General features: G+C 38.4%; 2 protein-coding genes across 5 annotated transcripts in view; one reads left to right on the top strand and one right to left on the bottom strand.

The window, feature by feature from the left end:
* Window positions 1-10,292, bottom strand: part of TGFBR3 (transforming growth factor beta receptor 3) — a 115,276-nt gene extending 104,984 nt beyond the window's left edge. The window contains exon 1 of one of the 2 annotated variants that reach the window (XM_015636573.2): window positions 10,125-10,292. The gene's annotated coding sequence lies outside the window, so the exon portion shown is untranslated. The remainder of the gene's footprint in view (window positions 1-10,124) is intronic. The other variant, XM_015636572.2, reaches the window with a different exon arrangement.
* Window positions 10,293-10,507: 215 nt separating this feature from the next.
* Window positions 10,508-23,271, top strand: part of BRDT (bromodomain testis associated) — a 49,382-nt gene continuing 36,618 nt past the window's right edge. For all 3 annotated transcript variants that reach the window (XM_015635587.2, XM_015635586.2, XM_015635580.2), the window contains exons 1-2: window positions 10,508-10,755; window positions 15,527-15,600. The gene's annotated coding sequence lies outside the window, so the exon portion shown is untranslated. The remainder of the gene's footprint in view (window positions 10,756-15,526; window positions 15,601-23,271) is intronic.

Here is a 23,271-nt window from a genome sequence, read left to right as displayed (position 1 = left end):
TCACTAAAATCTGCTTCTGTAAAGGCCACTAGTCCTGGTAGAAGTGAGGGTCTAAAAAGCACAAATATTCTCTTTTGTTGAGAAATATATATTTACAGATCCAATCAGGAATATGTGCCGCTGGGAACATGAGGAAGAACCTGACTACTACTAGCTCTTATTAGATTTGAAAAAAGACTGGGGAAATGGAAGGGAAAGAAACACATTTTGAAGTGCATAAGGACAAGTAGAGGAGAAAGCATAAGGTTTCAATTTGGTTTCAACTAGAAGCCTTTGTTGCTCATGAGAATTTTGATGCATAAAGCTTAGCTACAGCCCAGTGAAAAGCATGGTGCTTTTGAAAGATACCAAAGTGCTGACTAGAAGGACAGATCTCATTGCTATGCTAAGCTAGAGGACAACAAATGCTTCTTAATTCAATGGTATTTAAAGCAATCTACATTTGTTAGAGCCAGCAGCAGATAAAACACAAATCACTTGAGTACACTACTGTTTTCTCTCTGCCAGTCACCAACAGAAACAGTTTCCTTGGTAAAAATCTACTAGTCATCTTCCTTAGAATTTCAGTCTTTAGATTTTTTAAAGCTAGCCTTTGAACTAAAAAGTCACCTGTAGTACTACAAGATGGAAGAATTCACAGGTTAGAAGCATGATGTTTACTCTTAAAAAACATCTTTCCCTACAGATTTTCCAGTGCTTACTGACAGGCACTCTCAGACCATAAAGCTCTGTGATCTATGGATGGCTTGTCACTAAGAAATTACATTCTGCACTGTTCTGACACTAGCATAAATGTATCCACCCCCACACCAGCCTAATGCTCTCCAGAAAGGAGATGGGACTCTGCTCTAAAGTGCTTGAAGATGACAAATGAAAATGAACAAGTGTACACCCTGAGATTAGGCTCAGGCTTCAGGACATTTGAGCACCTTTCTACTCAGTCCAAGTGCCTATTATGTTGTAGTCTTCTTGAAATCAGCAGTCTCCTTAGATTCAACTTTTACACACTTTCCTTCTCTTGTTAAATTTATTTTTGCCTATTTCTTCAAAGCTTCTCTGTCCAGTCCAACCTGCAGGTGGGCAGAGTCACAGATCCTGGGGTGTTTCTGTTTCCTATTAAAGGCTTCTCTACCACAGAAATTTGCTACATTTCTTGCTGAATTGGGATCTTATTGTTTTATTTACCCCTTTTATTTCTGTTCCTTTAAGCCCTTTCCCTAATAGCCACCATCTATTTCATTCATCAGCACCTAGCTTTCCCATACAAGTTCTTCCTCTGCCTTAACTCTATCCTTCTTCTTGTCTAAACTTTTCCTTTACTGCCTGAAGAATAACTTCCACTTCCTCTCCTCCTTATCAGCATGGACTCCGGTAATTCCCTCCTCTTTCCACGTGTGGTGCCAGAGGTTGCACAGCTCTCTACAACACTGCTAACAATTCTCTACCAAAGCAAGCCAAAAAATCCTCCTCCTTTAAGTCACATCACAAGTCCCAACAAAGTGAATGGGGATACTTGAGTGAAGCCAGCAGGATCTGTCCCTTTGTGTTGTTTTGCCATAGCAACGTGAACCCAAGTTTCTAGGTCATCCAAGGCCGCCTTCACAGCAAAAGCTTTTTCACTTTTTGTTTGCTTGTTTTACGCATGGCAACCATTGCACTTATTAAACTGGTTTTTCTTCCATTTGTCAAAGTTGCTTCCTTATGCAAATGTAATGAATACATGCGTGCCATGTGTAAGTAAAAAAGACAATAATTTGTAATCAAGTATACACAACCTCAAGAAAAAAACCAAACCACAAACAGTTAACTAAATGAGCAGTTCTATAAACTTAGGAATAGCAAAAGAGTTTATTTATAACCCTGCTCCTATTAAAAATGCATTTTTGAAGATTTCTTTTTATTAGCTGACATTTATCATGTCAATTCTGCATGATTTGCACACATATGGGTTGGAAAGCTAATTAATAGGATTAGCAAACATTCATGGGGAATCGAAAATTTGTATGTATTTTTAAATGCCTACGTCCAAGGCATATACACAAAGTCCTACCATTCAGAACTCGAAATAGTAACTTATTCATAAATTATAAAGGGACAGATTCTGGTTTAGAAACAACAAAGTGGTTTAATTTTCAGGGAATATATGAATTGCAATAAAATTAAAAATCCTGACATATTGAAAAGCCCAGGGAAAAAGTAACTCTGATGTCCTGCAGTTCACATGCTGCTGTGCTTGTAATGGGACATTTCAACAAGTCACAGTTAAAGGCTATGGGAACTGGAAGAGTGCCAAAGGAAGATGTTTTATGCCATTTAGTAATTGTGCCCCTCTATTCCATGTGATTTTTGTTTTAGTATTTTGTTTATTTATTTTCTTATTAATGTATAAAATGTAGCCTGCCAAAATACAGGAACAAAAATATACACAAATAAGTCCAAAAAAATGTTAAACCATTCCACCTATTTAGTAATAGTATACTGGAGGGGAATTTTTCTACCTGGTACATATTTCACCCACAGCTGGAATGAAGCTCCAGTTTGGATGGGGGTGTCTATTCTCAGTATCATTTCATAATCAATTTCCCTTTCAGCTTCACAACTTTCTTTTTTTTTTTTTTTAATCATTTGATTTTATTGCTGTGACTTTAGACAACATGAGACCCTGGAAGTTTCAGCTGAAAAATCATTGCATAAATATAGCACAAAAGTAAGAGACAGTTTACAGAAACAGGACAAAAATCATTCTGTTATATATTCCCAGGACTTCCCTTCCCCCAGATGCAGGGAGGTATGCTGCTAAATCTTCCTAGACTGAAGGCAAGGTTTTGCTCACCAAGTGTAAACATGAGAATAGGCTCTTACAGGATCAGGATGCAGGAGGGTTTCAATAGGTGGAAGGGAAGGAAGTGCATTCAGGCATCTTTTAGTGGAAGGAGTACACAAGACTTCCACAAGGAGTAGACTGGAACAGATTGCTTTTTGACAACTGCAGAAATTCCTAGAGGTTACTGAACCTCTACAGGAGGAAGCACAGATAGCACTGCAGATAGAGTTGAACAAGAACAACATCCTACGTGTAATCTGAGTACCAATTCAGAATTTTTTTACTTTATCATAGAGCTCTCAGGAACTTCCTACATCAGGACATCTCTAAAGGAAGTGGAGAAAACAAGAGGCTGGGATACTGTACAGCTCTTGTAATGGCACAAGTTATCTGCAATCTTCCAACTTCAGCCATGTATTTTCTGTGCAACTCACAGCTACTCTATTATCTCACCGGCAAAAAAAGTCATAAAAGAACCTCACCTTGGCCACAGCAGCACCCCCTTAACACCTGCCTAGAAAAACACTACTTTAGGCATTCTGTTTCCAGCTTCTAGGTAGAAGATTGACAAGAAATCCTACTGATCTTACCAGGGAATACCAGCAGCACAATTATATGCTACCTTTCTGATACACATTAAGGAAGCAGAAAGAAGAATAAAAGCAGAGATTACTAAAAACATATATAAAAACATGGCAACCCAAGAAATCTCAAATGTACATTTGAATACAACTCAAGTTCCCAATTAACCAGTAACATCTCACCTCAACTAACAGGAACCAAGCTTATGTTTTTTTAAATGGGACTCACTGCTTCTGAAAAGTTTACTCTAAAACAAAAACAAAAGAAATGTGAATCTTCACACTGAGCAAGATCATCATAACTTGCATAAAAAAAACCATCTCTATAACCTTTCCTTCTCATAGTTAAATTTCTTTGGACTAATTACTAACTTTTTATTGTTTCTAATTGGAAACAGAATAGGTTTCCTGGCACTGGACTATCTTACTCTTCACAAACACAGTAGCAGCCAACAACTTAACACAAATTTAATTTATCTTGCGTTTTACTTGGCTGAGTTTCTAATTACACACCTAAACTAAACAGATAACAGCTCTAATGTACCTATCAAGACAGATATAACCCTAAGGAAGGCATCACTGCGGAACTGAAGCCACAGCAGGATGGAAAGTTCCCAACAATTCAGAAAGGCTTCTTCCACTCAGGGTAAAAGATTTCAGCAAATTGCTGTTAATGAATGCTTAGCGCTGTTACTGTTTTAAAGACTGAACTGCAAAACCTTAGGACTGTATCTAGAAATATTCTACCTAGAACCTTCTTATTAGGAAAAAAACCTAAATCTGTTCACTGGTGGATTTAAAATCTTGAAATGACCTCTACACATTTAGAAAAGTAGTTTTGAAACCATAGCCTGTAAATACCTGTAACTGCCTGGGTTAATTGTGAGAAATCCACAAAGAGTATAACAGAAAGCAAGACTATAGCATTAAACATAAATTCACTGTATAAGGATGCAATCCTCTTTGGGAAGGGTAAAACAAACAAAAAATATAGTCAGTAAATAAGTAAACAGGATTGAAAATCAGCACTTCCCATTACTGGTGAATTGGATGAGGTGATACAAACGAGCCTGCCCTTGCTGCCATGGACCATTAGATACTACAAGAAGTAAATTAACGGGTTGAAATATTAACTACTAGGTATTTTAAAGTTAACTGCATGCCATTATCAAACCCACATTTTGGAAAAAAAGTCGAACAAAATAGAACAACAAAAGAAGTGTGTATTTTGGTCTCTAGAGTAAGGCAAACTCTAATAGGCAGGTAGATTAATAGATTATTTCTTCAGGTTGCTAAACAAGAATGCAAGATAAACACATTTACCAAAAATTAACTGTTAGCCACTAAATTTTCAGCTGCACATCCTACAGATAGGAAACTTCTCCCACACAAAGAGGGAAGTCCTTGAAGTGATACACAGTGAAAAGAATGAGTCAAAAGGAGTTTCCCTTTGTGTAGGGGTATCTACCCTTTCCCTGTCTGTCAAATAAATAGTGTCATTCCATTTGTTGAGCAGAAAAACACATTCAGGTTGGAGCAAAATTTTTTCATAAAAATTTTTATTTATAAGCACTTTATTGGGGATTTGTTTCAGTCAAGATATGAATCACTGGCATGTTCCACTCAGAACGAGGATACAGTCCCATAAAATCTTTTCCATTCAGAATTTCCTTTAATTGTTTTACATTAAATGCATAAATGACAATTGTAAAAAAATCTTTGGGCATAGGTATGGGGAGAGGGAAGACCACAACAAATTCCTGTAGTCATATAAATAATTTGTACATCTTTCTGCCAGAAGGAAATAGCTACACCTCATCACTGGAGTCAACCAAATCACCAGATCTACAAGTACTTAGAAACACTGGTGATTTTAACTGCTAGAGGGAGGAACTAATCTATCACAGAACACAAGCTGTACATACTGAAGGAGCGACTTGGTTCATTAATGCAACAGCTTTATTACAAGAAAAGGTTGATCTTTGCAAATACTGCAACAGCTGCTCCTTAAAGAGAATTTTGTTTCATTCAAATCATTGTCAAAAACAATGTATCACATGTGATAAAAATATTACCATAGTTCTTAATCACACAGTATCAAATGCAGCTAGAGTCTAACAACTTGTCAACTACAAGGCAAGAGGACAAATCAGGCTTCAATCCACCTCCAGCTTCTTGGCAAAGAAATACATGAATTCAGCAAATTTATACTACACAATAAGCTCACTGGATACTTTGGGGTTTTTTTTATTATCCCTGACTCCCACAATATAACTCACCAATTTCCAAAAGAAAATGCCTATGCTTACAAAGGAGAATCAGAGAATAAGCAAATTGCCATTATTCTTCAGAATCACTAACAACACCTAACATATCACAGCCCCTATTGCCTTCTGTGCAGAAAAACCATCTCTACACAGTAGTTCTATAATTAACTTGTTTCAGACCCAAGACCTCTAGATAAGCTGTTCTCCTGCAATCAGAACAGGTCTTTTGCAAGGTCACAACTGAAATTATCTAAAAGAGAGGCCCTTTCCCGCTGACTCTCAAAATCTTACAACATCTTACAACAGGCAAGAAGAAAAAAAATCTGAATTTGGCCAACTAGTTACTGAAATTAGACAGAATATTACAGAGAAGTGCTAAATATAATGCAATTAAATTTTTTACTAAGAAGCACATGTAGCTCATTTTGAAGTACTATTCACAGGATGAAGATGAAATTTTTATTTTCACATTTTTCTTAAAAACACCATTTTTTAAATTATTTTTATTATAGAAACATCAGAAACTAGCATACTTTCCAAGGCATAATTATTTATAAGCAGTACGAATCAATAGTAACTACACTTAAAATGCAATATATTCTCTGCCTAACTTGACAAATATGACTACTTGTATGGTAATCAAGGCCATAAAGCAAATTCTTCTTTAAAAATATTTTGTGATACTTGAAATAAAAAAAAAAAATCCCTCTTTCCACCATTTCCAGAGATGTGTAAATCTCTTTCATTTTGGCTACCACAGAGTTAATTGTTGCTGTAATAGCACAAGAAATGCTGCTCTATTGGATGACTGCCAGCACATAAAAATGCGAATCCACAGCGATGGATAAAGCAATTCTGATTGCACTAGTTTTTGCTAGTACATTTTTATATCAAAACATGCTGCTATTCATGAAGCAGTAGAAACTAGCATACCACTGTTAGTCACCACAAAAATTACTGCTATAGAAGTAATGCCTATTTTTAATACACAAATATTTTGTGAAACTAGATCAAAAGCAACACAATTGCAAAAATAATCTATATCCCAGAGAGTATTTTCTGAGTTTCACATAAATAGCCCAAGACTTGGTAATTCACATCTTAAATGTTAATACAATATTATTGGAGGTATCAAAGAAAAGAATTTTAAGACAAATTAGGCAAAGATTTACGGCCATTTACAAATCACATTAAAGCAGAAACTTCAGTTTGGCTTTAAAAATTACACGCTTCATCTCAGAGAACCATCTGGAGAGAAAGTTTTGGGATTCCATGAAAACAACAGAAGATGAAGATTGGCAATGGATTTTACCATACACTTTTTGTACCTTCAGTAGCAGGCAACATCATGTAATGCCCTTAGAGAATATTGCATGGCCATTGAAATATGCATATAGTTTATATACGTTTATATATATATTTTATGCCTCACTATGCAGTTAGTGCCATTCCAGATGCAGAGCTTACATGTCTTGCTTTAAACCTGACCTGGAACTGTTAATCTCAGTCAACTCCACTGTGTCTGTACTTGCTCTAACACCTAATGCTGGTGGAATATACGATTGTTATCACTCACAAGCAGCAAATTGTCTACTTGGTGGCAAATGCTCCTTGGCAAGTTTTTATCCTACCATCAGTGAAAGGTGGCTTAACCCCAAGTAGAAGCAGCAAGATTCTTGAATTTACTGCAGGTAAGAGCCCATTCCCCAGCTCTTACTGGGGAATAGCTACATGATGCAAATTCACATTCTTCACTTTGCGTTCAGACATCTGTCTATACGTCCACACCTTCAGTACTTGCCATCTGGCTGCACCAGACTTCACAGACCAGAAACAATATGGATTGGTGCAGGCCATCCACATAACCTTCTTTGGCAACAGCCTTTACATTCAGTATTGGTACAAAAGACTTAATAATTATGTCAGTATGAATCAAAAAGGAAAACCATTATTGCTCTGTGCTGGGACTGTCAGTTGACCTCTATAGTAATAAGAATAAGTAATGACTTCTTAAAACCTAAGAGAATATCTAAAAATATTTTCTCTTATGGAAATCCTAAATACTAGAAATAGTTTCTTGTGAGAATATAACTGGTTTGCAAGTCAACTTGAGCTTTCAAGATGTCTATATGCAATCATAAATGTGATATAGTGAGAGCTCCACTGTGAAAATATTTTGTCTAGTTCATTATCTGAAACTTTCCAGGATTACTCAAAATATCATTTCTTGGGTTTAATTCACTTCAAACATCTTCAAAGGGAAATTTCACTCAAATAAACCTCTAACATTTTTGCAAGTCAGTAATGGCTAACAGGACAAAAATTGGATTCAGAAGAATGGGAGATATACCTGCTAGAGGAATTTTATAAACAAGTATTTGAAAATAACGTGTTTATTTCATTGTATATGGGTGTTCAAAGTAAATTAACCTTCAACTTCTAAATAAATACTATCAAAAGTATAGGCCCAAAGTTTTAATAAATTACAACTGTGGTAGGAGAAGAGACTTTGTAGACAGAAAGTTTTGTGTTCCCCCTGCTGGTTTAGCAACTGACTTCCAAACACTGTTCCTGTGGTAAGCATCAAGATGCTGGGGTATGAAAATACCTTCTGCATGCCAGGAGCAACAACTGAAAGTTACCTTTTAAAAGAATTCACATCCTTGGTGGATTATCACTAGATGAAGCTCTGGGCACACAAAACATGCATCTAAATCAACAACGAAACAAGATTTCCCCAGGAACACAAAGCATGTCAAGAAAGAAAAATCTGAAGTGTCACTTTAAACTTGAAAAGGTTGGACTGGAGCAAACAATTGGGGGAAGCAAGTTTCAGAGTAAAGGACTCTTCACTGAAGGAAGGCAATGACCTACCCCCCGCTCCAACACACGTCCCTCCCTTCCTCCCCTAGTCCAGCACCAGCTGCAGCAGTAGCCCAGGTCTGCATTCGAAGAGCAGCTCCTCCTCAGCTGCAACTCAAGCCCTGTAAGCTTTCATGGGTTAAACTGGAGCTCTTCAAATGAATAAGCATCTTCCATTAACATTTTACTAACACTCTTGATGGGAATACTTTTACAGGACACCTGTGCAGTGCTAATTAAAACCCAGCTACCAACTCATGCTGCACCAGGCATTCACAGAAAAAAACATGGACTGTAAGGGAAATAAAGTAATCTTCGTAAGTAGCAATAAACAAATAGATTTTGTCTTGGGAAGACATTTCATTTACACGTGTGAAGTCTTTTCAAGTAAGACTACAATAGTATCAGTCCTCCAGGTCTCCATGAGACAAACCTAACTGATGCCACAGTTAGTGAGCAAGCAGCTCTCTCACTTTGGATTTTCTATCCACTGGGGGTCTAAGATCAGCCTGTTTGCCCTCACCAAACAAAAAGTAGATAAACTTAGATCAGTATAAATACAGACACAACCAGAAAAACTTTATCTTACAATCGTAGCACTTGTACGTCTAAGTGTCCCTCTAATAACTTACAAACTCTATCAGAAATATTCTGTAAAAAATGAACTGTGATGATGATCATATATTTGAGAAGAAAGTAATAAATGATAGCAAATCAATTTTAACAGCTACAGCTTAATAGAACTGAGATAAGTAGATTTACATATGTAAGATTAACATCCACAGCAAGTGGAAAAGGTATAGCTGCACATGCACACTATGCCTGAAGAAGTCCTTTTTGTTGAAAGGGACAAGTATCACATCTTGTGCTGTTTGACATAAATGACAATGACTTTGGAATTACAAGTGCACTTGAAATTGGGGAAAGCTCATCTTTAAAAAGTTACTTAATTTACATCTAACACTGAAGCCACATTCTTGTTATTACTAAGACAGCCGTACTCAGAAGCCTGCAGTGACTTGACTCCAGTGCATCCCCTACAAAATATGCAGCAGTAACTCCCACATGTCAACAACTCCTCGGAGAAATAGCACCGAAGGGACATTATACCAGCCTTTCTATTTTTCTCACTTGCACTAAACTCGCACTCTGCCCGTACGTTGCCGAGTTCTCACCTGGCCTCATGCAGGGTAGGAAGACACGCACAGCAGAGAGAGCCTCTGCAAAGGATTTCTCTCGGTGCCCGTAACTCGCCCAGCACGTACCAGCCAGCCGGACACAGTGACTGTCGCTGGGACACCTGTAGTTCCCCCTCCCCAGATGTCCCCCTCTCGGCTCTCCTCTCAACTCCCACAGGGAGCCCGGGGCTCGCACGGTCCCGAGGGGGGAGCCGCTCCCCGTGCTCCTCACGGCACGCGTGGGGACGCTGACCGCCCCCGGCAGCTCCCGCGCCCGCCGGAGACCCCGGGACCCTCCCGCTCAGCCCACGCACGGTGACACCTCGAGGGGCGCCCGCCCCGCGCCCGCCACATCCCTGCGGGGCGTCCGATACGCCGCTGTCGGGGCCGGAGTCGCGGCCGCCGCACCCACCTGGCGGCAGGTCTGTCCACGCCGCGTCCCGCAGGGCAGGCGCGCAGCAGCGCGGCTACGCCATGGGCACCGCCGGCCGGGACGGGAACGCAACCCTCACCAAGGCCGCCCAGCGCCGGCCACTGCTGCCCGGCCCGCGGTGCGCGGAGGAGGCGGCGCGGAGGCGGAGGCGGAGGAGGCGCGTGTGCGGCCGCCCGGCCCCCGGCCCGGCAGTAACCCCGCGGCGCACGGGGCGGGGCGGGGCCGCCATTGGGCGCGGGGCGGAGACAGCGCCGTGACGGCCGCGCCCGCTGCTACCGCCCCTCGCGCCCGCGTGCAGCGAGCGCGCGCCGCGGCCCCCGTCCCGTCCCGCACCTGAGCCCCGCCCGCCCCGCCGGGAGCCGTGAGGGGGTCCCGGGGTCGCACGCGGCCCGCCTGTGGTGGCAGCCAGCAGCTCGAAAACCTCCGCGCAGCCGGGGCGGGTGGCACAGACCCCGCTCACGGCAGCTGGGACCGGCAACGGCCTTTAAGTTACCGGCCTCGAAACCGCGTGAGGCCGCCGGGCACCGCGTTCGTAACGGAGCCTGGGCTGCGCTCGGTATCGGGCCCAGTGTGAGCGGCGGTGTGACGGTGCCGTGCCCTGAGCACCGAGGTACGTCTCTGTAGCCCCCCGGGCGGGCCCAGCTGCCATCGGCGGCTGGCACAGAGCGAGGCCCCGGCCGCCCCCTCAGTGCTGCCACCTGAGCCAAAGGCAGCCAAAAGCCCACAAGAGAACGAGTTTTGGCCAACACCGCAGAGCTGACATCGTTTACCGAGCAAACTAATCCAAGTCACTCGAGGTTCATTATGCTAGAAAATAACAAAAGCGCTGTTCAGTGCAGAAGGCATGCTTAAGCTTGTCAAATCCCCCAACTTCAAGACTATCGAGCTGTGGAGCAAACTGACATTAAGGGAGCTACATCACAGAGAGGCCTTTCCACCTGTAGCTCAGTTCAACCATAACTTTATCTTTCAGCAGGATGAACCGAGTTAGTTCTGATACAGTCCTGCGATGTCAGGTGTGTGTGTACTGCTCTCCGAACCTCTATGTCCTCTCAAGGGCGTGGTAATGAGAGCAGTACTAGAACTTGGCAAACATCATTACAGCAAAACTCACATCACAAAATTGGGCCATATACAATACAAATATATACAATATATGCATACATACATATATATATACACACACATATATACATATATACAATACAGAGAAGTAGAGAGGAGTTTCAGGATGTTTCAGTAAAATTTTACTAGTTAAATTTGCTTTCTTACTGAGGGGATTAGGGGTGAGTTGTGAGTTGATCAGCTGATCTTTTCATAATGCTCTTTGACTTCAGGCCTTTTGCCCTGAGTCACGAATGCCAAGTTCTTACATCTATCCTAGAGGCATGTTATGAGAGTTCAGACAAAATTTAGCCACTCTTGAAATGTCAGCTTGAAACCTAGAATAATCCACTGCCATTTACCTTTGACCACTTTGTGTTTGGACAAGCCTTACTCACGGTTCTGCTACATCAGTCAATGGTTGTGTCCCTCAAAGACTAGTCCTTAAAACTTCTACATTATCTGTATATGAGAGCTCTAGCAAGGAAATCAAAGTAAATCAAGTAACAAGCATTTAGCCTACATTAAATATTTTAGCAAACAGGCTTACAAGACCTGCAGAAAAACCTGCAGAAACAAGTAAAATACAAGTTCAGACTGCTTCTTGGCAGCCTAAGCTCATTTACAGAATTTTTTATTTATTTTTAGTGTTTGAAAAGTTGTGCATGTTGGAGCATGATGTACCTCCTCTCTTATCACTCTCATATGTGGGATGCAAAATTTTTGCAAGAGGGATGTGGAGGTGGGGGAAGTCCCTTCAACCGAGAAGAAAACTAGTATTCTACAGCAATATATGTATTTCAAGGCATATTTTGTGTCTACTGTATTTCTGCAAGCTAAAATTCCAGACCCCTGATTAAAAATAGGATTGAAACTTAAGCAAACACATTATTTTATTTTAATTATTCAGTTAGGTCCCAGTCCTGCAAAGACTAAATCAAACATATTAGGTTCACTCAAATAAGCAGCCATGAGAGCTGTTCAAGGTTGTGACATCAAATGTGTATGCACAAGTCTTTGTAAAATCAAATTATTTGTGTATAGATCTAACCTTAGCCAAATTATTTTCACTATTTTCAGTGATGTTGGCAAGAACTGATTCTTGTCCATGAAGCCAATTCTGTTAGGTAGTCAGCATCCTTGGCCAAAGTCTAGGATTTACACCACTTGTTCTGGTGTTTGAAAAAGTTCAAGACTCGGAGACAAAAAACAGTGATTTTTAGTTATAAACTAATATGTAACTCAGTTGATGTACATGATGTTCAAAGACTGAAGCAATGACAAATTGCCACATTAAAGTATTAGACACATAGGTTGGCTCAGCCAGGAACATAATGATATACAGATAGCTGTGGCTTTTTTTTTATTATTATTTTTACATTTTGTGGCAGAATAAACAGAAAACACATAATTTCTTCTTAAAGAAAATTCCTGGAAAACTCCTACAATATTAACTATAGTGTTCAATCTTTGCAGCTGAGGAACACAATTATATAGATGATTTACATTTTTACATACTTTTTAAGTATTTGCTGATCTAGTGATTCATTTCAATCCTGGGCAGGATTATTTCACTTAGCAGGCATTGGCCCAGTCCAGCAATGCAATATATTATCCTCACTAAGATACATGAAAAAAAGCTGTGACAGTTCACTTTTGCAGAAGGTTTAGAGGTTTTCATGGTGCTACAGAATTAAGCCTAAATAAATGTAAAATCTTAAAAAATATGCTCTGTTAAAACTACTAACATCACAGTTTTAATTTTTTTCCTCATTTCCCAGAAAATACAGTCGGGATACTCCTGTGGATAACAACTACCCATTTACTACTCTCAAAAAGTTCTAGACTAGTTTCAGTTGCTAATTTCATGTTATGGTCACAAAGCCCTAACCTGCTCTGAGGAGCCGGCTGAGCTCAGGTCACCGACGCCAGGAGCAGCATCAATCTGTAAAAATGGCATCCAACCTGAACACACTAATCCTTCCCAGGGATGGGTTATTCATATGGATACCATTCTATATTCATAGAAACACAGAATAGTTTGGGTTGGAAAGGAGAATTAGGATTCACTTGTCCTTAAAACTTTAGCACTAAACCCATCATTGCCTGGGCATTTTCCACAGTTTTAAGAAACACAGAATCTTTTCTGCCTTCTGTAGTGGCATTAGACAGGGCCTTGAGGCTAAACTGGAGCTGAGAACTGCGTGCTGGCACTGATGGGGGACTGCATACACTGCCTGCTAATTAACCGATTCTTATGATGAACCCACCGCCACGACTCCAAGTGCACTTTAAATAGCTGTTGCAGGCAACTTCTGTAGGCATCTGATGATCACTTACCTATTTATATCACTATTTAAATGTGCTTCACCCATCAAAAGAAATGAAGGGTACAACAGCTCTGTAAAATGTTTATTCCCAAATCGACTTGGAGATTCTAATTGAAAACACAGACTTCTATGAATGAGCAACTTAGTATGCAAATGTTTTCTTGTCATAAAGTATTTTAAGATCCCAGAAATTATTTTTGGATATTAGTAAGTACTAATTCTCACAGAACTCTCTTACTTCATACAGTGTCTAGAATCTTTTTAAGGCTAAAAGATTGTCCCAAACAATAAACCCTTAGAAAAGAAAAAGAAAGCTAGGAAGCACCACACTGTCCTAAGAACTGTTTCTGTTTGCTTTTAAATTTCTGGAACATGTTCTACATTAAGACAATGCAGGTTCTGTAACAGTGGATCCAGAAAACAGGCCAGGAGCCATGCTCTTGAACCACTAAGAGCCACTAAAGAATCACTCACAGTTTTGAAAGTCCAGAAAAGAGCAAGCATGCTAATTCACTAAATTTCAAAAACAAATTGGATGAATAGACATCCTGAAGGGATATCTTATATGTAAGATAGGTTTGGAGCTGGGATCAAGCACAGGGAGTATGTTCAGATAAGTACCACCATTGCCCAGCCCATTCTGTCCCTCTCTGAGGTAAAATGTTGTTATTTAAAATTAGCTTTATATTTTAAGCTGATTTATTGTGCCACTGAAAGCAAGGAAAAGAAAGGTCTAGAAGCATTAACCATAGGTTGCTGGCTAGATATGGGTTGTTGTGCTGCAGTAACTCCATTGTTTTAGTCATATGACTATACCCAACAACCTTTAATATGAAGGTTCAGTTAATATAAATAAGCCATTAAAAGCTTCTTAGGAAATAACTCATTAATACAAACTAATGAGGTAAAATTTTACATTCCTTACTAAATGATCCTGCATTCCTTGAACACCTAAAACTTTTCCTAAAGGTAAGTAAATGTTAGTGTTGAACTGTTAGGCTTGTCTACACTTGAAAGTTACTTTGGATTAAGGCAGGGAGTGAATTTCAAGTGCAGCAGCAAATCTGGAATAATTCCAAACATGGACAAATCATGTATAGTGCAATCCTGGAAGATACCGTGGGTTTTAAACTCCAGCATGAGGCTACATACCCAATTCAAACACATTCTTACAGATTTCAGATTTTAAAAAGGAAGGAAAAAGGCCAAAGCCCTCCAGCATAACTAACCATCTCCTTTGTGCCCCCTGTTCTCCCCTGCCTGCCTTACACAGGCTCCTTTATACCCAGCACTCTTCTTGACTCTGATATGCCCCTTACCCACCTTCCAACATTTTTCTGATAAGATGTTTATAGGCCCTCAACCTACCAAATGTAAACACAACAGACCAGAAGAGGGAGGAAAGAAAGAGATTGTATGAGAGAAGGAAAAAAATCAACAAAAGATCAAACACAAAAAATGTGAAACTAGCATACCTTCATTATTCAACCACTTTCTTCTGGCTGGATCCCATTCCTCATATTGCATGTTGTCTGTTTAGGGCTCAATACAAAAATCTAATCAAATAGGCAAGTCAGTAGATTACTTTAAACTGTTCAGTTCCAGACAATGTTCTTTATGTTCTATCATAACACACCTAGAACTTAGTCACATAAAAAATATTTCATAATACATACTTTGAGATTCAACACATTAAATAACTGATATTCACCCTGTAATACCTAAAATATGGAATTATACATACAGCTAAAACTACATGTGTTGTTTGCAGGATTGGGTTCCAAACTGCTGTATTCTATTTTGAAGTTCATGTTGCATGCTTGTGGTTTCAAAACCAAATGATGGGTGAAATTCTGTGTAGCCAAGATTAAAGTAACACAGTTAAAATTTCTTTATGTCTACAATTTCCTAATTACTTTATTATTTTTTATCTATATAATTCCACAGGGTGCCAAATGTTTTACTGAAAAACATCAAGACAAAGCTGCTGCATAGAAAGCTAACAACTTCAATTAGCAAAGGTAAGTGACTGAAAGGGATGTGAGAAAGTGTAATTGTGCATTGAAGTTTGACACACTGTATTAATTATTTGTCTTGGACATTTTCCTCTAGCCCTTTTGATCTTTAGTTGATCTGGTTTTCTCTTTTTCTTCCCTTCCCAATCTGATTTAATTGCAAGGACACGATAAAATGGGTCATGATAAAGAAATGGAAGGAGATTTAAGTACATCTGCCTCACAGATGAAGCCGAGCCAAAAATCAAGCTGCTAGATAGATAGTCATTATCTTTCATAAAGTAAATTTTATTTAGCACAATAAAAATGCCTGAAATAAAGACTGGTTTAGCTATATTTCTGTCACATAATGAATCGCTTGGCTAGATGTTCAGAATCTAGCTATACATACCAATGAAATTTCATGTCAAGTAAACAATCAAACCTAAAAAACTCCATAAAAAAAACTCACCAAACCAAAAAAACAGAAGTTGCAAGTCCTTATTTTATTAAATAAATCCACTCTTTTATTGTCAGTCTGCAAAGTAGTTTGAGGAGGAGGGGATCATGAGATGTTTATAAGGTGATACAGTGTGATATTTTTGAAGCCCAATGTAGGTAAATCACATTTTAAAGCAAAGCCATAAAGTGAGCCTCTTTTCAGTATACAGTATGTTTCCAAACATGCTCCTTGCAAGAAAAAGTCATTTATTTTAACCTTTTAGCTGTATGAACTTAAATACCAACCTGTTGCAAAATTTTGGGATTTGGGAATTATCAATAATATACTGCTCTAAATTATTTCTTGTTTAATCTCCAAAAGTTTGAGGAAGGAATTCTGCACTGCTGCTCTGTGCTCAGGTTTAGCACTGCTCCTGGAGAACATACCTTTATTTTTCTTTCACAATGGCAATTACAAATACTACTGCAAAACAAAATTGTAAAAGGGTTTAATTTTATACTTTCCTATGGGACTTACAGTTTAGATCCACCTGGAACTGTGAATCAACATAAAAGTTCTTCCTTTCCATGTACAAGGCAGCATTAAATCTTTCAGAGAACATATTCTTTTGTCTTTGTGTATATGAGAATTAGAGCATTTTTGCAAATATTGGATCTGATTTTTATATGTCCAAGTGATCTGCAATACCTGACATTCCTTATTTTTCTTTAGACTACTACTGACTAATGCCTACTACTTGACATAATGCCTTATGTTGGATATTTGTTTGGTTTTCCCACATCTTATTTCATTGTCCTTGGAATTACAATAACACCTAGGGAATGTGACCTATCAGTCTTAACTGTCCTTCATTTGGTCTGATTAGGGATGTAAGGCAAGTGCATACATATAATATATGAAGCATTTACACTTTAATCTGACACATAATTTTCTGCTGGAAGGCTTTCATGTCATACATTGATTCATGAAGTGTCAATTATTTAGAGCAGATGTGTGTGAATTGCTATCAAAATCCAGTCTTTGTTGCCATTTACACATTAAAAAAGCCAAATGCAAGTTTCTTTTCTCTTCAAATATGCACAAAAGATCAGGAGAGATCTTGAGTAATGAGACAGAGGAGGAAAAAACAACCCAACCTTCCAGCTGCTCCTTTACCAAACCTTGAGGGAAAAGATTGGTCTTTCCACTACTTGTGTCTCTTGATTGTGAGAACAGGGCTTGTGGAGAAAGACAATTTTTCAACATAAAAATCAACACAAATAACTCAAAAGCAGCTGACCAAGACTCCTAATTATAGCACATACCTGTAGACAAAAAATGTGAAATACTGAATGATAAGCAGTCTAGAGTACATTCAGCTAGCTGTAGTTTCATTAATAATTGTCTCTATGGGCCCAAACACAAGCACTAGTAATTGTCACAGCGGCTTCTTGTAAGCCACCACCATTCCCTCCCTTGCACAACTTAAAAAGAATTTTACTTATTTCTGGATTATTACTTCCACAGAACTGACAGTGTCAAATATGAAGTGATAATGAGCTGAAGGACATCAGCAAACTAAGTACATCAGAGCCAGTGCCCCAGTGTTATCAGGTGGAAATTGCTTAAAAGTGGGACAGCCCAGGCCCTGCTACATCTCATGGTCAAGAACCTTCTGCACAAACCAGGTTGCTTACACTTGCCACTTTGTGCATCTGTTGAACCATCTGTGTTTAGCAGACAGGCAACGAAACTGCACACTCAGTGCTGTTGAAGACCACAGACAAAAAGAAGCAATCAAAGGCAAGTTATGCCTTTAGCAGAGATCATAAATACACACATACAGTAAATTCACTATTCAGGCCTTTCGAATTTTGCTGTTGCCTGAAGGATTAATTTTCTCTTAAAGACTGGAAGTTTTTTTGCACTTATTTTTTTTTTCTTTAAGGTCTTTACAGGCTGGCATGGTAGGTGGCCACCATAGCAATGTAGATCTGCAGGAGGTTTCAAAACTTTTAATGAAAAGCTCATGTTTTTATGAACTAGCCAAGAGGTACCTAAGAGTTTTCAACTTCTATAGGGTGAAAGAGACCAAAAGTCTGAAGGAAGAAATATTACATACTTGCATTTTCTTCTTGATACTTCATTTGAGTCAATTGTTTCTGGGGGGGTTGGGAGGGGAATTAAAAATGGAAAAAACTTTCAAACCATTTCTGTACAATCTGCTCTTTTTAGAACATGGAAAGAAAGCTTTGTCTAACCTAGAAAATATACTGATCTATACAAGTATACACATAGAGATAGAAAAATCTATCCAGATCTACCAGAGTTTTTTGTTATCTCACAGATAAAGAACACATTTTTTCAGATTACTTAGATATCTAGATATTTAGATGTCAAAATGTTTAGATATCAAGAGGCGTCAGAAGCAGAATAGTTAACTACATTGGAAACTGTTCCTGATATGCAAACTATGAAACTATCACTATGAGGGTGAGAAAGGCCTCATGCTGAAGAACACTGGCTGGCCTCCATCTGTCTCATCCTGTTTCTCCCATGAAATAGACCAACCACTTTGTTAATGAATAGTAATTAATTCCAGAAGGAATAGGGGATACAAGAGCAGATTCCCATAGTATTTTTTTTTTTTAAGCAAAACCTGTTAATGATCAGGCTGCAGGTATCTCTCCATTAACAACTAGCCAGGTACAATAGGAAGGGATCTACAGAACAAAATCATATGTTAAGAGTCTGGTATCTACACTAGACACAGCTTATTGGACGTTATTTCCAACCATTTCCAGCGTGGACTGTAAGGCCATTATCTGCTGGAGTGTGCTAAGTCCTGGGTCCCAGTTTCATTTTACTCAGGAGGTAATCCCATTTGTGTTCTCTGACACTGTAAACCACCGTGAAAACCAAAGCCCCACATGTGGGAATGAGCAGGAGATTCATTCCCAAAGCCTGCTCCTGGTCCAATCTAACATGCTGAAGGAGGCCTATCCCAAATACCTCGAAGAATACAATTTTACTCTAATTTCTCTTCTGGGACAGACATGGACAAGAGAAACAGACAGGTAAGATACTGAAGAGCGCTGACAGCATTAGCACTTGCTACCTGCTAAGTATATTAATCTGATACTATTCTAAGATGCTCACATCGGAAGGGAACGCAAGTTCACAAAACATTTTCAGATCTTTGCTTCTAAGTGTCAAAATCCATGTCAATGCAGAGAAATAGCTTTCATGTGCTGCTCAGCCCTTCTTCATTCCTATTTTGACTCCTTGTCGTGTCCAGAGTTTGTACTGGCCATTTGCTAGGGAGAACTTCACTGACTGTCCATGAAGGGATTGTAGAATCCTCCTCCCCAGTCCTCTTTCTTGTCTCAAACAAAACACGAGTGACTCTTCCATTAGAACTGGAACCTTACATATCCATACTTGTATGGGTGAGGTAAAATACACCAGGGGAGATACTGTCTTGTGCTGACCTTTATTTTGTAAATGGTTTTACTTCTTCAAGGTAAAAATATTCAACCATAGTTCTATTTCATTGTATGGGATGGAGCTCAGATCCCTGAAGAGAAAACCACTGAATGCCTTGGTTAAAAAGGTTCGATATTAGAAATGTAAAAATAACCAAATTCTCTTAAGATCAGAAGGGATTATAAAGGTAATTTCTTAACAGCTGCATAATAAATCCCACATACATTAATTATAAAACAGCCTAATTTACCATAGGTTGAGAAAATTTTTTTTTAACAAAACTTTTTTCAGATACAACATATTTCTTTTACTTTTTATCTTAAAAAGTGAAACAGCAACAAACAAAACCATTCATCCAGCAGAGAAGCAGTTAGCATCTGTTAGGTTAAATTAGCAAAAGACAGATAAAAGATCTGACTGGGCTGCTGTCTTTTCTAATTACAAGACATGCAGTTAATGTTTGAGAGTAAATCCTATCATAAGTAGTAATACTAAGGCCCATGTTGACTTTGTATTTGTTGAATTTCTGTGGGTAAAAAAAGAGTCCAAACTAACCTACTCAGCAGTTTAGTTGCATTTTCTTGTTCTATGTGCAGTTTTTGAAATGCAGGCTGGTTGTACTACTCAAAACTTAGACCATGGTGACTATTAGCATTTTATTAACAACGCTAAATGTACATTTTTTACTGTAATCGTATACATCTCTCAGAGGGGCATAATCTGGGGACCATTTATAGCTCATATTTGCTTTCCCCATGCAGCCCCACATGTGGTGAACAGCTGTAGAAGTTGTAAAGTTGTCTTTACACATTCATTGCACATGCTGTTGAATATAGTATACATACACACTATGTATGAAGCAAGTCCTAAAGCAAAATAATGTACTGAATATTTCTATTTACTTAGTTTGTAAATATTTGTCTTTATTTAAATAAAGGCAAATGTTTCCTTTTAAATTCTTTCAACAAAATCATAGCACTTAAATATTCAGAATTGCAGGTATATCAGTTCTTACCACAAGCAAGCCTTTTAACCACATCCTCTATGGCAAGGAATCAAATGCTGTCAAAAGTGAAACTGTAAAGCAACTGTTACCATGGTATTGTGACCAGCTCCACTGCAATAAAATACAGAAATGAAAATGTAAATTGTTGCTTACATTTTTCTCCAGGGTACTATAAGCAAAAATGAAAACAGCTGATAGTGAGTCACCCTTCTAGATAATAAATATTGCTAATATGAATCTGATGTGTTGAAGGGTGGGATGAAGCTCCAGAGACTAACACTCCCCTCGTTAATATTCTATACCAAATTGAAAGAAAGGTGGGGTGGTTTCCCCATCTCTAGTGAGAGCTTAGTTTTCTGAACACAGCTAAATCCCCACAGAGCTATCTTATCTGCAAGGCTCATGAAAAATATCTGACAAGTAAATGGTTAGCATTTGGAATGGACCACACTGAGTGAAGTAACAGTTATTTCATAAGAGATTTCCCATGATATATATTCCCAAACTCAACTACGAGGCCTTCACTCCCACACCCACCACAAATGATAATATTTGAATCCTATGCTATACTATTAATACACTCAGGGCCATTTTAAGCAGTAAAGTACATATAGTCAAGCACTATAAAGGATATATAAAAGGATAGCTTATTTCTTGGTTATTATTAAAAAAAAAGGAAAGCAGATCTGTTTAAATGAGGAACACTTCCCTCTGCTCCCATTTTCCATCTGCCAACAAATACAGATACTGCACGTGGGACATATCACACACCAGAAAGAAAAGTGTTATATAAGCCCACTGTTAAATTAGCTGTGTTAATGTGAGCAATCTTTTTTATTAGTATGCCCCTTTTTCTGCTTTTTCACAGTCCTTGTAACATGGTCAAAAGAATAAACATTATTCTGAAAATTATTATTGTTTCAAAATTATTTACAATTGTTTGCAATATTTTGATCAACTATATACTGTAGAAATGTGCTTTCCTTTGATTTTAAAGTTAGCATGTACGAAAAGAGAAGCAATTGACCTTACAAATTGTCTGCAAGTCTTTCACACTTATCTGCTACATATTTTCTGCGTACACTAAATCTGGTCAGAGTAAACTTAAATATTTTTCTTGTCAATTTATTTTAAAAAAAAGAAAATATAAATTTAATCTTATTTGTGGGTCTGAAAAAAGAGCTTACATTAGCTTGACAGCTGATTTGAGACATTTTACAAAGCATTTTCATTATAATATCTAATTACAGACACAGATTTTTTTAAAAAAAAAAAAAACAAAACAAAAATCCTAACTTTTACAAGATGGTTTTACTTTTCTACTTTTAGTATTACCTTATGTTTGTTCTTCATGCCAGAACAGCACATGGATTATTGTGGTGCTCTGATATAGGGGATCATCTTACCCATCTGTGCCAGTGAAGTTTTTAGGGAACTTTATCCATAATGCATATCTACATGAAGCCCCAGTTCTGCCACTACTGATGTGTGTACCAATCCATTAATAAGTTTTTCCCCTCAGAGTTAATGAAATTGCTCGAGTGTGTAAGTTTTGCTGCCAAGAACTATGATGAGATCATCTGCCTGGAGAGATGCAAGTTGGAACCCCTCACTATTTTGGTTTGCATGAATTCAGATCTCCTAGTGGTACTAGCAAACAAACACTAGCCAAAGACCAAGACTCAAAGAAAGATGAGACTCAGGCCAGAATATTCAAAGAAAAAAATACATACTATGTTGTAGAGTGCTGCCTTTTGTTCCTTGTGGGATACTACATAATTCAGCCAAGGTTCTGATAGCTCTGCATATTGGGAAAATTCACACATTGTGCTTGAATCAGGCCACTGCAGATTAAAGACACTGTGACTTCTAGCATTTAGACATAGATTCACTAGACAATATGCTTTTCCAAAAGCTAGATTTTTTATTTCTCTTATCAGAGTAATTGCCATGTAGCTAAGCCATTGTTGGTACATAGAAGCAAGACTGTACTTCTACCATAAGGATTATCAATGTACCTACTATAAGGGATCCAGAACCAGTTTCTTCAAACCAGAGAATGGTTTGTTGGGTTTTTTTCCCAGCAGAGATCTGGGAGAAGAAGAGGAGGGGTATTGGAGAGATCCTTCAACCAGGAATGTAACTTCCAATAATCACTTACAGATGGCAGAGTAATGTTCTAGGATCATGCTCAGGTTTTCTTATAATTTTGCCATTACTTTAGAGATAGGATATCTTTAGTATTTAGATTCCAAATCACCACAGACCTATTGTAAATGCCAGCAATAAAGCAAGTAAAGCAAGTAAAAACCCAACATTATAGGAGAGAGATTTGAATTCAGACACAGAACAGAAATGAGAAAAAATGAGAATTTTCACTTAGAGTGTATGAAATTTGCTGCTAAAAAGAGAATGAGAAAGCATCCATGTCAGGTAGCTCATGTGTATTGAGGAGAGTTTATGTTTAAGTGCATCCAGTTTTCACAGTGAAGTGTAACATATAATTCATCATGTTACAGCAGTAAATGTTAGAATGCTGAATAGCTCATTTATTGGAAAGCACTTCCAAGGTTTCAGTTTCAGATAGTCTCATTCAAAGTAGCTGCTTCATATTTGTATAGAATAAAATAACAGCTGATCTTCATGCTAGTTCTTAATTATCAGATAAAACTCTTAACAGTGTGTCTTTTATGTAAACCAGGGGCATACTGGAGCCGATGAATTTCCTTTAAACATGAAAATTAATTGTTTGCTGTGTCTGTCA

The sequence above is a fragment of the Parus major genome, chromosome 8 (genome assembly GCF_001522545.3).
Source record: "Parus major isolate Abel chromosome 8, Parus_major1.1, whole genome shotgun sequence".
Taxonomy (NCBI): Eukaryota; Metazoa; Chordata; class Aves; order Passeriformes; family Paridae; genus Parus; species Parus major.
Note: the sequence above shows the minus strand (reverse complement) of the source record. Positions and strands in the feature narration are given on the sequence as shown.